The sequence below is a fragment of the Chlorocebus sabaeus genome, chromosome 5, assembly GCF_047675955.1.
Source record: "Chlorocebus sabaeus isolate Y175 chromosome 5, mChlSab1.0.hap1, whole genome shotgun sequence".
Lineage (NCBI taxonomy): Eukaryota > Metazoa > Chordata > Mammalia > Primates > Cercopithecidae > Chlorocebus > Chlorocebus sabaeus.
This window is the reverse complement of record NC_132908.1, coordinates 33365867-33387058: the sequence shown is the minus strand read 5'-3', so window position 1 is coordinate 33387058 and position 21192 is coordinate 33365867.

Here is a 21192-nt window from a genome sequence, read left to right as displayed (position 1 = left end):
TCTCAGAAAGTTTCTTTCCAGTTTTGAACGGAAGATATTTCCTTTTTCACCATAGGCCTCTATGGGGTTCCAAATATCCCTTTGCCAATTCCACAAGAACAGCCTTAGCGAAAGGCTTCTTGAAGGAAAACATGTAACGCGGTGAGATGAATTAACAGAACACAGAGCAGTTTCTCAGAAAGCTTCTTTCCAGTTTTGAACGGAAGATATTTCCTTTTTCACCATAGCCCTCAAAGGGCTTCCAAATATCCCTTTGCCAATTCCACAAGAACAGCCTTAGCGAAAGGCTTCTTGAAGGGAAAGATGTAACTCTGTGAGATGAATTAACACAACACAGAGCAGTTTCTCAGAAAGCTTCTTTCCAGTTTTGAACGGAAGATATTTCCTTTTTCACCATAGCCCTCTATGGGCTTCCAAATAACCCTTTGCCAATTCCACAAGAACAGCCTTAGCGAAAGGCTTCTTGAAGGGAAAGATGTAACTCTGTGAGATGAATGAACAGAACACAGAGCAGTTTCTCAGAAAGCTTCTTTCCAGTTTTGAACGGAAGATATTTCCTTTTTCACCGTAGCTCTCTAAGGGCTTCCAAATATCCCTTTGCCAATTCCACAAGAACAGCCTTAGCGAAAGGCTTCTTGAAGGGAAAGATGTAACTCTGTGAGATGAATTAACAGAACACAGAGCAGTTTCTCAGAAAGCTTCTTTCCAGTTTTGAACGGAAGATATTTCCTTTTTCACCATAGGCCTCTATGGGGTTCCAAATATCCCTTTGCCAATTCCACAAGAACAGCCTAAGCGAAAGGCTTCTTGAAGGAAAAGATGTAACTCTGTGAGATGAATTAACAGAACAAAGAGCAGTTTCTCAGAAAGCTTCTTTCCACTTTTGAACGGAAGATATTTCCTTTTTCACCATAGCCCTCTATTTGCTTCCAAATATCCCTTTGCCAATTCCACAAGAACAGCCTTAGCGAAAGGCGTCTTGAAGGGAAAGATGTAACTCTGTGAGATGAATTAAGAGAACACCGAGCAGTTTCTCAGAAAGCTTCTTTCCAGTTTTGAACGGAAGATATTTCCTTTTTCACCATAGCCCTCTAAGGACTTCCAAATATCCCTTTGCCAATTCCACAAGAACAGCCTTAGCGAAAGGCTTCTTGAAGGGAAAGATGTAACACTGTGAGATGAATTAACAGAACACAGAGCAGTTTCTCAGAAAGCTTCTTTCCAGTTTTGAATGGAAGTTATTTCCTTTTTCACCGTAGCCCTCTATGGGCTTCCAAATATCCCTCTACCAATTCCACAAGAACAGCCTTAGCGAAAGGCTTCTTGAAGGGAAAGATGTAACTCTGTGAGATGAATTAACAGAACACAGAGCAGTTTCTCAGAAAGCTTCTTTCCAGTTTTGAACGGAAAATATTTCCTTTTTCACCATAGCCCTCTATGGGCTTCCAAATATCACTTTGCCAATTCCACAAGAACAGCCTTAGGGAAAGGCTTCTTGAAGAGAAAGATGTAACTCTGTGAGATGAATTAACAGAACACAGAGCAGTTTCTCAGAAAGCTTCTTTCCATTTTTGTACAGAAGATATTTCCTTTTCACCATAGCACTCTATGGGCTTCCAAATATCCCTTTGCCAATTCCACAATAACAGCCTTAGCAAAAGGCTTCTTGAAGGGAAAGATGTAACTCTGTGATATGAATTGACAGAACACAGAGCAGTTTCTCAGAAAGCTTCTTTCCAGTTTTGAACGGAAGATTTTTCTTTTTCACCATAGCCCTCGATGGGCTTCCAAATATCCCTTTGCCAATTCCACAAGAATAGCCTTAGCGAAAGGCTTCTTGAAGGGATAGATGTAACTCTGTGAGATGAATTAACAGAACACAGAGCAGTTTCTCAGAAAGCTTCTTTCCAGTTTTGAACGGAAGATACTTCCTTTTTCACCGTAGCCCTCTATGGGCTTCCAAATATCCCTTTGCCAATTCCACAAGAACAGCCTTAGCGAAAGGCTTCTTGAAGGGAAAGATGTAACTCTGTGAGATGAATGAACAGAACACAGAGCACTTTCTCAGAAAGCTTCTTTCCAGTTTTGAACGGAAGATATTTCCTTTTTCACCATAGCCCTCTATGGGCTTCCCAATATCCCTTTGACATTTCCACAAGAACAGCCTTAGCGAAAGGCTTGTTGAAGGGAGAGGTGTAACTCGGTGAGATGAATTAAGAGAACACAGAGCAGTTTATCAGAAAGCTTCTTTCCAGTTTTGAACGGAAGATATTTCCTTTTTCACCATAGCCCTCTATGGGCTTCCAAATATCCCTTTGCCAATTCCACAAGAATAGCCTTAGCGAAAGGCTTTTTGAAGGGAAAGATATGACTCTGTGAGATGAATTAACAGAACACAGAGCAGTTTCTCAGAAAGCTTCTTTCCAGTTTTGAACGGAAGATATTTCCTTTTTCACCATAGCCCTCTATGGGATTCCAAATATCCCTTTGCCAATTCCACAAGAACAGCCTTAGCGAAAGGCTTGTTGAAGGGAAAGATGTAACTCTGTGAGATGAATTAACAGAACACAGAGCAGTTTCTCAGAAAGGTTCTTTCCACTTTTGAACGGAAGATGTTTCCTTTTTCACCATAGACCTCTATGGGGTTCCAAATATCCCTTTGCCAATTCCACAAAAACAGCCTTAGCGAAAGGCTTCTTGAAGGAAAAGATGTAACTCTGTGAGATGAATTAACAGAATACAGAGCAGTTTCTCAGAAAGCTTCTTTCCACTTTTGAACGGAAGATATTTCCTTTTTCACCATAGCCCTCTATTTGCTTCCAAATATCCCTTTGCCAATTCCACAAGAACAGCCTTAGCGAAAGGCTTCTTGAAGGGAAAGATGTAACTCTGTGAGATGAATTAAGACAACACGAAAGGCTTCTTGAAGGGAAAGATGTAACTCTGTGAGATGAATTAACACAACACAGAGCAGTTTCTCAGAAAGCTTCTTTCCAGTTTTGAACGGAAGATATTTCCTTTTTCACCGTAGCCCTGTATGGGCTTCCAAATATCCCTTTGCCAATACCACAAGAACAGCCTTAGCGAAAGGCTTCTTGAAATGAAACATGTAACTCTTTGAGATGAATTAACAGAACACAGAGCAGTTTCTCAGAAAGCTTCTTTCCAGTTTTGAACGGAAGATATTTCCTTTTTCACCATAGCCCTTTATGGGCTTCCAAATATCCCTTTGCCAATTCCACAAGAACAGCCTTAGCGAAAGACTTCTTGAAGGGAAAGATGTAACTCTGTGAGATGAATGAACAGAACACAGAGCAGTTTCTCAGAAAGCTTCTTTCCAGTTTTGAACGGAAGATATTTCCTTTTTCACCATAGCCCTCTATGGGCTTCCCAATATCCCTTTGACATTTCCACAAGAACAGCCTTAGCGAAAGGCTTGTTGAAGGGAGAGATGTAACTCGGTGAGATGAATTAAGAGAACACAGAGCAGTTTATCAGAAAGCTTCTTTCCAGTTTTGAACGGAAGATATTTCCTTTTTCACCATAGCCCTCTATGGGCTTCCAAATATCCCTTTGCAAATTCCACAAGAATAGCCTTAGCGAAAGGCTTTTTGAAGGGAAAGATGTGACTCTGTGAGATGAATTAACAGAACACAGAGCAGTTTCTCAGAAAGCTTCTTTCCAGTTTTGAACGGAAGATATTTCCTTTTTCACCATAGCCCTCTATGGGATTCCAAATATCCCTTTGCCAATTCCACAAGAACAGCCTTAGCGAAAGGCTTGTTGAAGGGAAAGATGTAACTCTGTGAGATGAATTAACAGAACACAGAGCCGTTTCTCAGAAAGCTTCTTTCCACTTTTGAACGGAAGATGATTCCTTTTTCACCATAGACCTCTATGGGGTTCCAAATATCCCTTTGCCAATTCCACAAAAACAGCCTTAGCGAAAGGCTTCTTGAAGGAAAAGATGTAACTCTGTGAGATGAATTAACAGAACACAGAGCAGTTTCTCAGAAAGCTTCTTTCCAGTTTTGAACGGAAGATATTTCCTTTTTCACCATAGCCCTCTATGGGTTTCCAAATATCCCTTTGCCAATTCCACAAGAACAGCCTTAGCGAAAGGCTTGTTGAACGGAAAGATGTAACTCGGTGAGATGAATTAACATAACACAGAGCAGTTTCTCAGAAAGCTTCTTTCCAGTTTTGAATGGAAGATATTTCCTTTTTCACCATAGCCCTCTATGGGCTTCCAAATATCCCTTTGCCAATTCCACAAGAACAGCCTTAGCGAAAGGCTTCTTGAAGGGAAAGATGTAACTCGGTGAGATGAATTAAAAGAACACAGAGCAGATTCTCAGAAAGTTTCTTTCCAGTTTTGAACGGAAGATATTTCCTTTTTCACCATAGGCCTCTATGGGGTTCCAAATATCCCTTTGCCAATTCCACAAGAACAGCCTTAGCGAAAGGCTTCTTGAAATGAAAGATGTAACTCTGTGAGATGAATTAACAGAACACAGAGCAGTTTCTCAGAAAGCTTCTTTCCACTTTTGAACGGAAGATATTTCCTTTTTCACCATAGCCCTCTATGGGCTTCCAAATATCACTTTGCCAATTCCTCAAGAACAGCCTTAGCGAAAGGCTTCTTGTAGGGAAAGATGTAACTCTGTGAGATGAATTAACAGAACACAGAGCACTTTCTCAGAAAGCTTCTTTCCAGTTTTGAACGGAAGATATTTCCTTTTTCACCATAGCCCTCTATGGGCTTCCAAATATCACTTTGCCAATTCCACAAGAACAGCCTTAGCGAAAGGCTTGTTGAAGGGAAAGATGTAACTCTGTGAGATGAATTAACAGAACACAGAGCAGTTTCTCAGAAAGCTTCTTTCCACTTTTGAACGGAAGATGATTCCTTTTTCACCATAGACCTCTATGGGGTTCCAAATATCCCTTTGCCAATTCCACAAAAACAGCCTTAGCGAAAGGCTTCTTGAAGGAAAAGATGTAACTCTGTGAGATGAATTAACAGAACACAGAGCAGTTTCTCAGAAAGCTTCTTTCCACTTTTGAACGGAAGATATTTCCTTTTTCACCATAGCCCTCTATTTGCTTCCAAATATCCCTTTGCCAATTCCACAAGAACAGCCTTAGCGAAAGGCTTCTTGAAGGGAAAGATGTAACTCTGTGAGATGAATTAAGAGAACACGAAAGGCTTCTTGAAGGGAAAGATGTAACTCTGTGAGATGAATTAACACAACACAGAGCAGTTTCTCAGAAAGCTTCTTTCCAGTTTTGAACGGAAGATATTTCCTTTTTCACCGTAGCCCTGTATGGGCTTCCAAATATCCCTTTGCCAATTCCACAAGAACAGCCTTAGCGAAAGGCTTCTTGAAATGAAAGATGTAACTCTTTGAGATGAATTAACAGAACACAGAGCAGTTTTTCAGAAAGCTTCTTTCCAGTTTTGAACGGAAGATATTTCCTTTTTCACCATAGCCCTCTATGGGCTTTCAATTATCGCTTTGCCAATTCCACAAGAACAGCCTTAGCGAAAGGCTTCTTGAAGTGAAAGAGGTAACTCTGTGTGATGAATTAACAGAACACAGAGCAGTTTCTCAGAAAGCTTCTTTCCAGTTTTGAACGAAGATATTTCCTTTTTCAACATAGCCCTCTATGGGATTCCAAATATCACTTTGCCAATTCCACAAGAACAGCCTTTGCGAAAGGCTTCTTGAAGGGAAAGATGTAACTCTGTGAGATGAATTAACAGAACACAGAGCAGTTTCTCAGAAAGCTTCTTTCCAGTTTTGAACGGAAGATATTTCCTTTTTCACCATAGCCCTCTATGGACTTCCAAATATCCCTTTGCCAATTCCACAAGAACAGCCTTAGCGAAAGGCTTCTTGAAGGGAAAGATGTAACTCGGTGAGATGAATTAAAAGAACACAGAGCAGATTCTCAGAAAGTTTCTTTCCAGTTTTGAACGGAAGATATTTCCTTTTTCACCATAGGCCTCTATGGGGTTCCAAATATCCCTTTGCCAATTCCACAAGAACAGCCTTAGCGAAAGGCTTCTTGAAATGAAAGATGTAACTCTGTGAGATGAATTAACAGAACACAGAGCAGTTTCTCAGAAAGCTTCTTTCCACTTTTGAACGGAAGATATTTCCTTTTTCACCATAGCCCTCTATGGGCTTCCAAATATCACTTTGCCAATTCCTCAAGAACAGCCTTAGCGAAAGGCTTCTTGTAGGGAAAGATGTAACTCTGTGAGATGAATTAACAGAACACAGAGCAGTTTCTCAGAAAGCTTCTTTCCAGTTTTGAACGGAAGATATTTCCTTTTTCACCATAGCCCTCTATGGGATTCCAAATATCCCTTTGCCAATTCCACAAGAACAGCCTTAGCGAAAGGCTTGTTGAAGGGAAAGATGTAACTCTGTGAGATGAATTAACAGAACACAGAGCCGTTTCTCAGAAAGCTTCTTTCCACTTTTGAACGGAAGATGATTCCTTTTTCACCATAGACCTCTATGGGGTTCCAAATATCCCTTTGCCAATTCCACAAAAACAGCCTTAGCGAAAGGCTTCTTGAAGGAAAAGATGTAACTCTGTGAGATGAATTAACAGAACACAGAGCAGTTTCTCAGAAAGCTTCTTTCCACTTTTGAACGGAAGATATTTCCTTTTTCACCATAGCCCTCTATTTGCTTCCAAATATCCCTTTGCCAATTCCACAAGAACAGCCTTAGCGAAAGGCTTCTTGAAGGGAAAGATGTAACTCTGTGAGATGAATTAAGAGAACACGAAAGGCTTCTTGAAGGGAAAGATGTAACTCTGTGAGATGAATTAACACAACACAGAGCAGTTTCTCAGAAAGCTTCTTTCCAGTTTTGAACGGAAGATATTTCCTTTTTCACCGTAGCCCTGTATGGGCTTCCAAATATCCCTTTGCCAATTCCACAAGAACAGCCTTAGCGAAAGGCTTCTTGAAATGAAAGATGTAACTCTTTGAGATGAATTAACAGAACACAGAGCAGTTTCTCAGAAAGCTTCTTTCCAGTTTTGAACGGAAGATATTTCCTTTTTCACCATAGCCCTCTATGGGTTTCCAAATATCCCTTTGCCAATTCCACAAGAACAGCCTTAGCGAAAGGCTTGTTGAACGGAAAGATGTAACTCGGTGAGATGAATTAACAGAACACAGAGCAGTTTCTCAGAAAGCTTCTTTCCAGTTTTGAACGGAAGATAATTCCTTTTTCACCATAGCCCTCTATGGGCTTCCAAATATCCCTTTGCCAATTCCACAAGAACAGCCTTAGCGAAAGGCTTCTTGAAGGGAAAGATGTAACTCTGTGAGATGAATTAAGAGAACACAGAGCAGTTTCTCAAAAAGCTTCTTTCCAGTTTTGAACGGAAGATATTTCCTTTTTCACCCTAGCCCTCTATGGGATTCCAAATATCCCTTTGCCAATTCCACAAGAACAGCCTTAGCGAAAATCTTGTTGAAGGGAAAGATGTAACTCTGTGAGATGAATTAAGAGAACACAGAGCAGTTTCTCAGAAAGCTTCTTTCCAGTTTTGAACGGAAGATATTTCCTTTTTCACCATAGCCCTCTATGGGCTTTCAAATATCGCTTTGCCAATTCCACAAGAACAGCCTTAGCGAAAGGCTTCTTGAAGTGAAAGATGTAACTCTGTGTGATGAATTAACAGAACACAGAGCAGTTTCTCAGAAAGCTTCTTTCCAGTTTTGAACGAAGATATTTCCTTTTTCAACATAGCCCTCTATGGGATTCCAAATATCACTTTGCCAATTCCACAAGAACAGCCTTTGCGAAAGGCTTCTTGAAGGGAAAGATGTAACTCTGTGAGATGAATTAACAGAACACAGAGCAGTTTCTCAGAAAGCTTCTTTCCAGTTTTGAACGGAAGATATTTCCTTTTTCACCATAGCCCTCTATGGACTTCCAAATATCCCTTTGCCAATTCCACAAGAACAGCCTTAGCGAAAGGCTTCTTGAAGGGAAAGATGTAACTCGGTGAGATGAATTAAAAGAACACAGAGCAGATTCTCAGAAAGTTTCTTTCCAGTTTTGAACGGAAGATATTTCCTTTTTCACCATAGGCCTCTATGGGGTTCCAAATATCCCTTTGCCAATTCCACAAGAACAGCCTTAGCGAAAGGCTTCTTGAAATGAAAGATGTAACTCTGTGAGATGAATTAACAGAACACAGAGCAGTTTCTCAGAAAGCTTCTTTCCACTTTTGAACGGAAGATATTTCCTTTTTCACCATAGCCCTCTATGGGCTTCGAAATATCACTTTGCCAATTCCTCAAGAACAGCCTTAGCGAAAGGCTTCTTGTAGGGAAAGATGTAACTCTGTGAGATGAATTAACAGAACACAGATCACTTTCTCAGAAAGCTTCTTTCCAGTTTTGAACGGAAGATATTTCCTTTTTCACCATAGCCCTCTATGGGCTTCCAAATATCACTTTGCCAATTCCTTAAGAACAGCCTTAGCGAAAGGCTTGTTGAAGGGAAAGATGTAACTCTGTGAGATGAATTTACAGAACACAGAGCAGTTTCTCCGAAAGCTTCTTTCCAGTTTTGAACGGAAGATATTTCCTTTTTCACCATAGCCCTCTATGGGCTTCCAAATATCCCTTTGCCAATTCCACAAGAACAGCCTTAGCGAAAGGCTTCTTGAAGGGAAAGATGTAACTCTGTGAGATGAATTAAGAGAACACAGAGCAGTTTCTCAGAAAGCTTCTTTCCAGTTTTGAACGGAAGATATTTCCTTTTTCACCATAGCCCTCTAAGGGTTTCCAAATATCCCTTTGCCAATTCCACAAGAACAGCCTTAGCGAAAGGCTTCTTGAAGGGAAAGATGTAACTCTGTGAGATGAATTAACACAACACAGAGCAGTTTCTCAGAAAGCTTCTTTCCAGTTTTGAACGGAAGATATTTCCTTTTTCACCGTAGCCCTCTATGGGCTTCCAAATATCCCTTTGCCAATTACACAAGAACAGCCTTAGCGAAAGGCTTCTTGAAGGGAAAGATGTAACTCTGTGAGATGAATTAACAGAACACAGAGCAGTTTCTCAGAAAGCTTCTTTCCTGTTTTGAACCGAAGATATTTCCTTTTTCACCATAGCCCTCTAAGGGCTTCCAAATATCACTTTGCCAATTCCACAAGAACAGCCATAGCGAAAGGCTTCTTGAAGGGAAACATGTAACTCTGAGAGATGAATTTACAGAACACAGAGCAGGTTCTCAGAAAGCTTCTTTCCAGTTTTGAACGGAAGATGTTTCCTTTTTCACCATAGCCCTCTATGGGCTTCCAAATATCCCTTTGCCAATTCCACAAGAACAGCCTTAGCGAAAGGCTTGTTGAAGGGAAAGATGTAACTCTGTGAGATGAATTAACAGAACACAGAGCAGTTTCTCAGAAAGTTTCTTTCCAGTTTTGAACAGAAGATATTTCCTTTTTCACCATAGCCCTCTATGGGCTTCCAAATATCACTTTGCCAATTCCTTAAGAACAGCCTTAGCGAAAGGCTTGTTGAAGGGAAAGATGTAACTCTGTGAGATGAATTAACAGAACACAGAGCAGTTTCCCCGAAAGTTTCTTTCCACTTTTGAACGGAAGATATTTCCTTTTTCACCATAGCCCTCTATGGTCTTCCAAATATCCCTTTGCGAATTCCACAAGAACAGCCTTAGCGAAAGGCTTCTTGAAGGGAAAGATGTAACTCTGTGAGATGAATTAAGAGAACACAGAGCATTTTCTCAGAAAGCTTCTTTCCAGTTTTGAACGGAAGATATTTCCTTTTTCACCATAGCCCTCAAAGGGCTTCCAAATATCCCTTTGCCAATTCCACAAGAACAGCCTTAGCGAAACGCTTCTTGAAGGGAAAGATGTAACTCGGTGAGATGAATTAACAGAACACAGAGCAGTTTCTCAGAAAGCTTCTTTCCAGTTTTGAACGGAAGATATTTCCTTTTTCACCGTAGCCCTCTATGGGCTTCCAAATATCCCTTTGCCAATTCCACAAGAACCGCCTTAGCGAAAGGCTTCTTGTAGGGAAAGATGTAACTCTGTGAGATGCATTAACAGAACACAGAGCAGTTTCTCAGAAAGCTTCTTTCCAGTTTTCAACGGAAGATATTTCCTTTTTCACCATAGCCCTCTATGGGCTTCCAAATATCCCTTTGCCATTTCCACAAGAAGAGCCTTAGCGAAAGGCTTCTTGAAGGGAAAGATGTAACTCTGTGAGATGAATTAGCAGAACACAGAGCAGTTTCTCAGAAAGCTTCTTTCCAGTTTTGAACGGAAGATATTTCCTTTTCCTCCATAGGCCTCTATGGGGTTCCAAATATCCCTTTGCCAATTCAACAAGAACAGCCTTAGCGAAAGGCTTCTTTAAGGGAAAGATGTAACTCGGTGAGATGAATTAAAAGAACACAGAGCAGATTCTCAGAAAGTTTCTTTCCAGTTTTGAACGGAAGATATTTCCTTTTTCACCATAGGCCTCTATGGGGTTCCAAATATCCCTTTGCCAATTCCACAAGAACAGCCTTAGCGAAAGGCTTCTTGAAATGAAAGATGTAACTCTGTGAGATGAATTAACAGAACACAGAGCAGTTTCTCAGAAAGCTTCTTTCCACTTTTGAACGGAAGATATTTCCTTTTTCACCATAGCCCTCTATGGGCTTCAAAATATCACTTTGCCAATTCCACAAGAACAGCCTTACCGAAAGGCTTCTTGTAACGAAAGTTGTAACTCTGTGAGATGAATGAACAGAACACAGAGCACTTTCTCAGAAAGATTCTTTCCAGTTTTGATAGGAAGATATTTCCTTTTTCACCATAGCCCTCTATGGGCTTCCAAATATCACTTTGCCAATTCCTTAAGAACAGCCTTAGCGAAAGGCTTGTTGAAGGGAAAGATGTAACTCTGTGAGATGAATTTACAGAACACAGAGCAGTTTCTCCGAAAGCTTCTTTCCACTTTTGAACGGAAGATATTTCCTTTTTCACCATAGCCCTCTATGGGCTTCCAAATATCACTTTGCCAATTCCACAAGAACAGCCTTAGCGAAAGGCTTCTTGAAGGGAAACATGTAACTCTGTGAGATGAATGAACAGAACACAGAGCAGTTTCTCAGAAAGCTTCTTTCCAGTTTTGAACGGAAGATATTTCCTTTTTCACCATAGCACTCTATGGGCTTCCAAATATCCCTTTGCCAATTCTACAAGAACACCCTTAGCGAAAGGCTTCTTCAAGGGAAAGAGGTAACTCGGTGAGATGAATGAACAGAACACAGAGCAGTTTCTCAGAAAGCTTCTTTCCAGTTTTGAACGGAAGATATTTACTTTTTCACCATAGTCCTCTATGGGCTTCCAAATATCCCTTTGCCAGTTCCAAAAGAACAGCCTTAGCGAAAGGCTTCTTGAAGGGAAAGATGTAACTCGGTGAGATGAATTAATAGAACACAGAGCAGTTTCTCAGAAAGCTTCTTTCCAGTTTTGAACGGAAGTTATTTCCTTTTTCACCATAGCCCTCTATGGGATTCCAAATACCACTTTGCCAATTCCACAAGAACAGCCTTAGCGAAAGGCTTCTTGAAGGGAAAGATGTAACTCTGTGAGATGAATTAAGAGAACACATAGCAGTTTCTCAGAAAGCTTCTTTCCAGTTTTGAACGGAAGGTATTTCCTTTTTCACCATAGCCCTCTATGGACTTCCAAATATCCCTTTGCCAATTCCACAAGAACAGCCTTAGCGAAAGGCTACTTGAAGGGAAAGATGTAACTCGGTGAGATGAATTAACAGAACACAGAGCAGTTTCTCAGAAAGCTTCTTTCCAGTTTTGAACGGAAGATATTTCCTTTTTCACCATCGGCCTCTATGGGGTTCCAAATATCACTTTGCCAATTCCACAAGAACAGCCTTAGCGAAAGGCTTCTTGAAATGAAGGATGTAACTCTGTGAGATGAATTGACAGAACACAGAGCAGTTTCTCAGAAAGCTTCTTTCCACTTTTGAACGGAAGATATTTCCTTTTTCACCATAGCCCTCTATGGGCTTCCAAGTATCACTTTGCCAATTCCACAAGAACAGCCTTAGCGAAAGGCTTCTTGAAATGAAGGATGTAACTCTGTGAGATGAATTAACAGATCACAGAGCAGTTTCTCAGAAAGCTTCTTTCCAGTTTTGAACGGAAGATATTTCCTTTTTCACCATAGCCCTCAAAGGGCTTCCAAATATCCCTTTGCCAATTCCACAAGAACAGCCTTAGCGAAAGGCTTCTTGAAGGGAAAGATGTAACTCTGTGAGATTAATTAACAGAACACAGAGCAGTTTCTCAGAAAGCTTCTTTCCAGTTTTGAACGGAAGATATTTCCTTTTTCACCATAGCCCTCTATGGGCTTCCAAATATCCCTTTGCCAATTCCACAAGAACAGCCTTAGCGAAAGGCTTCTTGAAGGGAAAGATGTAACTTTGTGAGATGAATTAACAGAACACAGAGCACTTTCTCAGAAAGCTTCTTTCCAGTTTTGAACGGAAGATATTTCCTTTTTCACCATTGCCCTCTGTGGGCTTCCCAATATCCCTTTGCCAATTCCACAAGAACAGCCTTAGCGAAAGGCTTCTTGAAGGAAAACATGTAACGCGGTGAGATGAATTAACAGAACACAGAGCAGTTTCTCAGAAAGCTTCTTTCCAGTTTTGAACGGAAGATATTTCCTTTTTCACCATAGCCCTCAAAGGGCTTCCAAATATCCCTTTGCCAATTCCACAAGAACAGCCTTAGCGAAAGGTTTCTTGAAGGGAAAGATGTAACTCTGTGAGATGAATTAACACAACACAGAGCAGTTTCTCAGAAAGCTTCTTTCCAGTTTTGAACGGAAGATATTTCCTTTTTCACCATAGCCCTCTATGGGCTTCCAAATAACCCTTTGCCAATTCCACAAGAACAGCCTTAGCGAAAGGCTTCTTGAAGGGAAAGATGTAACTCTGTGAGATGAATTAACAGAACACAGAGCAGTTTCTCAGAAAGCTTCTTTCCTGTTTTGAACCGAAGATATTTCCTTTTTCACCATAGCCCTCTAAGGGCTTCCAAATATCACTTTGCCAATTCCACAAGAACAGCCTTAGCGAAAGGCTTCTTGAAGGGAAACATGTAACTCTGAGAGATGAATTTACAGAACACAGAGCAGTTTCTCAGAAAGCTTCTTTCCAGTTTTGAACGGAAGATGTTTCCTTTTTCACCATAGCCCTCTATGGGCTTCCAAATATCCCTTTGCCAATTCCACAAGAACAGCCTTAGCGAAAGGCTTGTTGAAGGGAAAGATGTAACTCTGTGAGATGAATTAACAGAACACAGAGCAGTTTCTCAGAAAGTTTCTTTCCAGTTTTGAACGGAAGATATTTCCTTTTTCACCATAGCCCTCTATGGGCTTCCAAATATCACTTTGCCAATTCCTTAAGAACAGCCTTAGCGAAAGGCTTGTTGAAGGGAAAGATGTAACTCTGTGAGATGAATTAACAGAACACAGAGCAGTTTCCCCGAAAGTTTCTTTCCACTTTTGAACGGAAGATATTTCCTTTTTCACCATAGCCCTCTATGGTCTTCCAAATATCCCTTTACGAATTCCACAAGAACAGCCTTAGCGAAAGGCTTCTTGAAGGGAAAGATGTAACTCTGTGAGATGAATTAAGAGAACACAGAGCATTTTCTCAGAAAGCTTCTTTCCAGTTTTGAACGGAAGATATTTCCTTTTTCACCATAGCCCTCAAAGGGCTTCCAAATATCCCTTTGCCAATTCCACAAGAACAGCCTTAGCGAAACGCTTCTTGAAGGGAAAGATGTAACTCGGTGAGATGAATTAACAGAACACAGAGCAGTTTCTCAGAAAGCTTCTTTCCAGTTTTGAACGGAAGATATTTCCTTTTTCACCGTAGCCCTCTATGGGCTTCCAAATATCCCTTTGCCAATTCCACAAGAACCGCCTTAGCGAAAGGCTTCTTGTAGGGAAAGATGTAACTCTGTGAGATGCATTAACAGAACACAGAGCAGTTTCTCAGAAAGCTTCTTTCCAGTTTTCAACGGAAGATATTTCCTTTTTCACCATAGCCCTCTATGGGCTTCCAAATATCCCTTTGCCATTTCCACAAGAAGAGCCTTAGCGAAAGGCTTCTTGAAGGGAAAGATGTAACTCTGTGAGATGAATTAGCAGAACACAGAGCAGTTTCTCAGAAAGCTTCTTTCCAGTTTTGAACGGAAGATATTTCCTTTTCCTCCATAGGCCTCTATGGGGTTCCAAATATCCCTTTGCCAATTCCACAAGAACAGCCTTAGCGAAAGGCTTCTTTAAGGGAAAGATGTAACTCTGTGAGATGAATTAAAAGAACACAGAGCAGATTCTCAGAAAGTTTCTTTCCAGTTTTGAACGGAAGATATTTCCTTTTTCACCATAGGCCTCTATGGGGTTCCAAATATCCCTTTGCCAATTCCACAAGAACAGCCTTAGCGAAAGGCTTCTTGAAATGAAAGATGTAACTCTGTGAGATGAATTAACAGAACACAGAGCAGTTTCTCAGAAAGCTTCTTTCCACTTTTGAACGGAAGATATTTCCTTTTTCACCATAGCCCTCTATGGGCTTCCAAATATCACTTTGCCAATTCCACAAGAACAGCCTTACCGAAAGGCTTCTTGTAACGAAAGTTGTAACTCTGTGAGATGAATGAACAGAACACAGAGCACTTTCTCAGAAAGATTCTTTCCAGTTTTGATAGGAAGATATTTCCTTTTTCACCATAGCCCTCTATGGGCTTCCAAATATCACTTTGCCAATTCCTTAAGAACAGCCTTAGCGAAAGGCTTGTTGAAGGGAAAGATGTAACTCTGTGAGATGAATTTACAGAACACAGAGCAGTTTCTCCGAAAGCTTCTTTCCACTTTTGAACGGAAGATATTTCCTTTTTCACCATAGCCCTCTATGGGCTTCCAAATATCACTTTGCCAATTCCACAAGAACAGCCTTAGCGAAAGGCTTCTTGAAGGGAAACATGTAACTCTGTGAGATGAATGAACAGAACACAGAGCAGTTTCTCAGAAAGCTTCTTTCCAGTTTTGAACGGAAGATATTTCCTTTTTCACCATAGCACTCTATGGGCTTCCAAATATCCCTTTGCCAATTCTACAAGAACACCCTTAGCGAAAGGCTTCTTCAAGGGAAAGAGGTAACTCGGTGAGATGAATGAACAGAACACAGAGCAGTTTCTCAGAAAGCTTCTTTCCAGTTTTGAACGGAAGATATTTACTTTTTCACCATAGTCCTCTATGGGCTTCCAAATATCCCTTTGCCAGTTCCAAAAGAACAGCCTTAGCGAAAGGCTTCTTGAAGGGAAAGATGTAACTCGGTGAGATGAATTAACAGAACACAGAGCAGTTTCTCAGAAAGCTTCTTTCCAGTTTTGAACAGAAGTTATTTCCTTTTTCACCATAGCCCTCTATGGGATTCCAAATACCACTTTGCCAATTCCACAAGAACAGCCTTAGCGAAAGGCTTCTTGAAGGGAAAGATGTAACTCTGTGAGATGAATTAAGAGAACACAGAGCAGTTTCTCAGAAAGCTTCTTTCCAGTTTTGAACGGAAGATATTTCCTTTTTCACCATAGCCCTCTATGGACTTCCAAATATCCCTTTGCCAATTCCACAAGAACAGCCTTAGCGAAAGGCTACTTGAAGGGAAAGATGTAACTCGGTGAGATGAATTAACAGAACACAGAGCAGTTTCTCAGAAAGCTTCTTTCCAGTTTTGAACGGAAGATATTTCCTTTTTCACCATCGGCCTCTATGGGGTTCCAAATATCACTTTGCCAATTCCACAAGAACAGCCTTAGCGAAAGGCTTCTTGAAATGAAGGATGTAACTCTGTGAGATGAATTGACAGAACACAGAGCAGTTTCTCAGAAAGCTTCTTTCCACTTTTGAACGGAAGATATTTCCTTTTTCACCATAGCCCTCTATGGGCTTCCAAGTATCACTTTGCCAATTCCACAAGAACAGCCTTAGCGAAAGGCTTCTTGAAATGAAGGATGTAACTCTGTGAGATGAATTAACAGATCACAGAGCAGTTTCTCAGGAAGCTTCTTTCCAGTTTTGAACGGAAGATATTTCCTTTTTCACCATAGCCCTCAAAGGGCTTCCAAATATCCCTTTGCCAATTCCACAAGAACAGCCTTAGCGAAAGGCTTCTTGAAGGGAAAGATGTAACTCTGTGAGATGAATTAACAGAACACAGAGCAGTTTCTCAGAAAGCTTCTTTCCAGTTTTGAACGAAAGATATTTCCTTTTTCACCATAGCCCTCTATGGGCTTCCAAATATCACTTTGCCAATTCCACAAGAACAGCCTTAGCGAAAGGCTTCTTGAAGGGAAAGATGTAACTTTGTGAGATGAATTAACAGAACACAGAGCACTTTCTCAGAAAGCTTCTTTCCAGTTTTGAACGGAAGATATTTCCTTTTTCACCATTGCCCTCTATGGGCTTCCAAATATCCCTTTGCCAATTCCACAAGAACAGCCTTAGCGAAAGGCTTCTTGAAGGAAAACATGTAACGCGGTGAGATGAATTAACAGAACACAGAGCAGTTTCTCAGAAAGCTTCTTTCCAGTTTTGAACGGAAGATATTTCCTTTTTCACCATAGCCCTCTAAGGACTTCCAAATATCCCTTTGCCAATTCCACAAGAACAGCCTTAGCGAAAGGCTTCTTGAAGGGAAAGATGTAACTCTGTGAGATGAATTAAGAGAACACCGAGCAGTTTCTCAGAAAGCTTCTTTCCAGTTTTGAACGGAAGATATTTCCTTTTTCACCATAGCCCTCTAAGGACTTCCAAATATCCCTTTGCCAATTCCACAAGAACAGCCTTAGCGAAAGGCTTCTTGAAGGGAAAGATGTAACACTGTGTGATGAATTAACAGAACACAGAGCAGTTTCTCAGAAAGCTTCTTTCCAGTTTTGAATGGAAGTTATTTCCTTTTTCACCGTAGCCCTCTATGGGCTTCCAAATATCCCTCTACCAATTCCACAAGAACAGCCTTAGCGAAAGGCTTCTTGAAGGGAAAGATGTAACTCTGTGAGATGAATTAACAGAACACAGAGCAGTTTCTCAGAAAGCTTCTTTCCAGTTTTGAACGGAAAATATTTCCTTTTTCACCGTAGCCCTCTATGGGCTTCCAAATATCACTTTGCCAATTCCACAAGAACAGCCTTAGCGAAAGGCTTCTTGAAGAGAAAGATGTAACTCTGTGAGATGAATTAACAGAACACAGAGCAGTTTCTCAGAAAGCTTCTTTCCATTTTTGTACAGAAGATATTTCCTTTTCACCATAGCCCTCTATGGGCTTCCAAATATCCCTTTGCCAATTCCACAATAACAGCCTTAGCAAAAGGCTTCTTGAAGGGAAAGATGTAACTCTGTGATATGAATTGACAGAACACAGAGCAGTTTCTCAGAAAGCTTCTTTCCAGTTTTGAACGGAAGATTTTGCTTTTTCACCATAGCCCTCGATGGGCTTCCAAATATCCCTTTGCCAATTCCACAAGAATAGCCTTAGCGAAAGGCTTCTTGAAGGGATAGATGTAACTCTGTGAGATGAATTAACAGAACACAGAGCAGTTTCTCAGAAAGGTTCTTTCCACTTTTGAACGGAAGATGTTTCCTTTTTCACCATAGACCTCTATGGGGTTCCAAATATGCCTTTGCCAATTCCACAAAAACAGCCTTAGCGAAAGGCTTCTTGAAGGAAAAGATGTAACTCTGTGAGATGAATTAACAGAATACAGAGCAGTTTCTCAGAAAGCTTCTTTCCACTTTTGAACGGAAGATATTTCCTTTTTCACCATAGCCCTCTATTTGCTTCCAAATATCCCTTTGCCAATTCCACAAGAACAGCCTTAGCGAAAGGCTTCTTGAAGGGAAAGATGTAACTCTGTGAGATGAATTAAGACAACACGAAAGGCTTCTTGAAGGGAAAGATGTAACTCTGTGAGATGAATTAACACAACACAGAGCAGTTTCTCAGAAAGCTTCTTTCCAGTTTTGAACGGAAGATATTTCCTTTTTCACCGTAGCCCTGTATGGGCTTCCAAATATCCCTTTGCCAATTCCACAAGAACAGCCTTAGCGAAAGGCTTCTTGAAATGAAAGATGTAACTCTTTGAGATGAATTAACAGAACACAGAGCAGTTTCTCAGAAAGCTTCTTTCCAGTTTTGAACGGAAGATATTTCCTTTTTCACCATAGCCCTTTATGGGTTTCCAAATATCCCTTTGCCAATTCCACAAGAACAGCCTTAGCGAAAGGCTTGTTGAACGGAAAGATGTAACTCGGTAAGATGAATTAACAGAACACAGAGCAGTTTCTCAGAAAGCTTCTTTCCAGTTTTGAACGGAAGATATTTCCCTTTTCACCATAGCCCTCTATGGGCTTCCAAATATCCCTTTGCCAATTCCACAAGAACAGCCTTAGCGAAAGGCTTCTTGAAGGGAAAGATGTAACTCTGTGAGATGAATTAAGAGAACACAGAGCAGTTTCTCAAAAAGCTTCTTTCCAGTTTTGAACGGAAGATATTTCCTTTTTCACCCTAGCCCTCTAAGGGATTCCAAATATCCCTTTGCCAATTCCACAAGAACAGCCTTAGCGAAAGGCTTCTTGAAGGGAAAGATGTAACTCTGTGAGATGAATTAAGAGAACACCGAGCAGTTTCTCAGAAAGCTTCTTTCCAGTTTTGAACGGAAGATATTTCCTTTTTCACCATAGCCCTCTAAGGACTTCCAAATATCCCTTTGCCAATTCCACAAGAACAGCCTTAGCGAAAGGCTTCTTGAAGGGAAAGATGTAACACTGTGAGATGAATTAACAGAACACAGAGCAGTTTCTCAGAAAGCTTCTTTCCAGTTTTGAATGGAAGTTATTTCCTTTTTCACCGTAGCCCTCTATGGGCTTCCAAATATCCCTCTGCCAATTCCACAAGAACAGCCTTAGCGAAAGGCTTCTTGAAGGGAAAGATGTAACTCTGTGAGATGAATTAACAGAACACAGAGCAGTTTCTCAGAAAGCTTCTTTCCAGTTTTGAACGGAAAATATTTCCTTTTTCACCATAGCCCTCTATGGGCTTCCAAATATCACTTTGCCAATTCCACAAGAACAGCCTTAGCGAAAGGCTTCTTGAAGAGAAAGATGTAACTCTGTGAGATGAATTAACAGAACACAGAGCAGTTTCTCAGAAAGCTTCTTTCCATTTTTGAACGGAAGATATTTCCTTTTCACCATAGCCCTCTATGGGCTTCCAAATATCCCTTTGCCAATTCCACAAGAACAGCCTTAGCAAAAGGCTTCTTGAAGGGAAAGATGTAACTCTGTGATATGAATTGACAGAACACAGAGCAGTTTCTCAGAAAGCTTCTTTCCAGTTTTGAACGGAAGATTTTGCTTTTTCACCATAGCCCTCGATGGGCTTCCAAATATCCCTTTGCCAATTCCACAAGAATAGCCTTAGCGAAAAGCTTCTTGAAGGGAAAGATGTAACTCTGTGAGATGAATTAACAGAACACAGAGCAGTTTCTCAGAAAGCTTCTTTCCAGTTTTGAACGGAAGATATTTCCTTTTTCACCGTAGCCCTCTATGGGCTTCCAAATATCCCTTTGCCAATTCCACAAGAACAGCCTTAGCGAAAGACTTCTTGAAGGGAAAGATGTAACTCTGTGAGATGAATGAACAGAACACAGAGCAGTTTCTCAGAAAGCTTCTTTCCAGTTTTGAACGGAAGATATTTCCTTTTTCACCATAGCCCTCTATGGGCTTCCAAATATCCCTTTGACATTTCCACAAGAACAGCCTTAGCGAAAGGCTTGTTGAAGGGAGAGATGTAACTCGGTGAGATGAATTAAGAGAACACAGAGCAGTTTATCAGAAAGCTTCTTTCCAGTTTTGAACGGAAGATATTTCCTTTTTCACCATAGCCCTCTATGGGCTTCCAAATATCCCTTTGCAAATTCCACAAGAATAGCCTTAGCGAAAGGCTTTTTGAAGGGAAAGATGTGACTCTGTGAGATGAATTAACAGAACACAGAGCAGTTTCTCAGAAAGCTTCTTTCCAGTTTTGAACGGAAGATATTTCCTTTTTCACCATAGCCCTCTATGGGATTCCAAATATCCCTTTGCCAATTCCACAAGAACAGCCTTAGCGAAAGGCTTGTTGAAGGGAAAGATGTAACTCTGTGAGATGAATTAACAGAACACAGAGCCGTTTCTCAGAAAGCTTCTTTCCACTTTTGAACGGAAGATGATTCCTTTTTCACCATAGACCTCTATGGGGTTCCAAATATCCCTTTGCCAATTCCACAAAAACAGCCTTAGCGAAAGGCTTCTTGAAGGAAAAGATGTAACTCTGTGAGATGAATTAACAGAACACAGAGCAGTTTCTCAGAAAGCTTCTTTCCACTTTTGAACGGAAGATATTTCCTTTTTCACCATAGCCCTCTATTTGCTTCCAAATATCCCTTTGCCAATTCCACAAGAACAGCCTTAGCGAAAGGCTTCTTGAAGGGAAAGATGTAACTCTGTGAGATGAATTAAGAGAACACGAAAGGCTTCTTGAAGGGAAAGATGTAACTCTGTGAGATGAATTAACACAACACAGAGCAGTTTCTCAGAAAGCTTCTTTCCAGTTTTGAACGGAAGATATTTCCTTTTTCACCGTAGCCCTGTATGGGCTTCCAAATATCCCTTTGCCAATTCCACAAGAACAGCCTTAGCGAAAGGCTTCTTGAAATGAAAGATGTAACTCTTTGAGATGAATTAACAGAACACAGAGCAGTTTCTCAGAAAGCTTCTTTCCAGTTTTGAACGGAAGATATTTCCTTTTTCACCATAGCCCTCTATGGGTTTCCAAATATCCCTTTGCCAATTCCACAAGAACAGCCTTAGCGAAAGGCTTGTTGAACGGAAAGATGTAACTCGGTGAGATGAATTAACAGAACACAGAGCAGTTTCTCAGAAAGCTTCTTTCCAGTTTTGAACGGAAGATATTTCCTTTTTCACCATAGCCCTCTATGGGCTTCCAAATATCCCTTTGCCAATTCCACAAGAACAGCCTTAGCGAAAGGCTT